The 925-nt window shown below is 48.6% G+C and overlaps 1 protein-coding gene across 3 annotated transcripts in view; it reads right to left on the bottom strand.

Annotated features, from left to right (window-relative positions):
* LOC128699477 (uncharacterized) overlaps window positions 1-82 on the bottom strand; it is an 8,823-nt gene extending 8,741 nt beyond the window's left edge. For 2 of the 3 annotated variants that reach the window (XR_011393683.1, XM_070098095.1), the window contains exon 1: window positions 1-48. This exon is cut by the window's left edge and continues 93 nt beyond it. The gene's annotated coding sequence lies outside the window, so the exon portion shown is untranslated. The other variant, XM_070098096.1, reaches the window with a different exon arrangement.
* Between the last annotated feature and the right edge of the window lie 843 nt (window positions 83-925).

Genomic DNA, 925 nt, shown 5'->3' with positions numbered 1-925 from the left:
TGTTTCTCTTGAGCCAACAGAGGCCAGAGGAGAGACATACCTGCCACAGATGTTAGTGGAAAACTGCGCAAGTGTTTCCTTACCTAAGGCTCGTCATCCACACACACATGTGTGTATGTGTGTGTGTGTACACCTGCCTCAGTTGCTAGTAAGCTTTTTTTTTTAAATCAGCCTCCTTGAGACTTCTAGTAAGTGCTGTCTCTCACTGTCTCTGTCTCACTGTCTCTCTCGCTGTCTTACTGTCTCTCACTGTCTCTGTCTCTCTCACTGTCTGTCTCACTGTCTCTCTCGCTGTCTTACTGTCTCTCACTGTCTCTGTCTCTCTCACTGTCTGTCTCACTGTCTCTCTCGCTGTCTTACTGTCTCTGTCTCTCTCACTGTCTCTGTCTCACTGTCTCGCTGTCTTACTGTCTCTCACTGTCTCTGTCTCTCTCACTGTCTCTGTCTCACTGTCTCTCTCACTGTCTTACTGTCTCTCACTGTCTCTGTCTCTCTCACTGTCTCTGTCTCACTGTCTCTCTCACTGTCTTACTGTCTCTCACTGTCTCTGTCTCTCTCACTGTCTGTCTCACTGTCTCTCTCGCTGTCTTACTGTCTCTGTCTCTCTCACTGTCTCTGTCTCACTGTCTCGCTGTCTTACTGTCTCTCACTGTCTCTGTCTCTCTCACTGTCTCTGTCTCACTGTCTCTCTCGCTGTCTTACTGTCTCTCACTGTCTCTGTCTCTCTCACTGTCTCTGTCTCACTGTCTCGCTGTCTTACTGTCTCTCACTGTCACTGTCTCTCTCACTGTCTCTGTCTCACTGTCTCTCTCGCTGTCTTATTGTCTCTCACTGTCTCTGTCTCTCTCACTGTCTGTCTCACTGTCTCTCTCGCTGTCTTACTGTCTCTCACTGTCTCTGTCTCTCTCACTGTCTCTGTCTCACT

The sequence above is a fragment of the Cherax quadricarinatus genome, chromosome 61, assembly GCF_038502225.1.
Source record: "Cherax quadricarinatus isolate ZL_2023a chromosome 61, ASM3850222v1, whole genome shotgun sequence".
Taxonomy (NCBI): domain Eukaryota; kingdom Metazoa; phylum Arthropoda; class Malacostraca; order Decapoda; family Parastacidae; genus Cherax; species Cherax quadricarinatus.
This window is presented reverse-complemented; position numbering and strand designations above follow the sequence as displayed.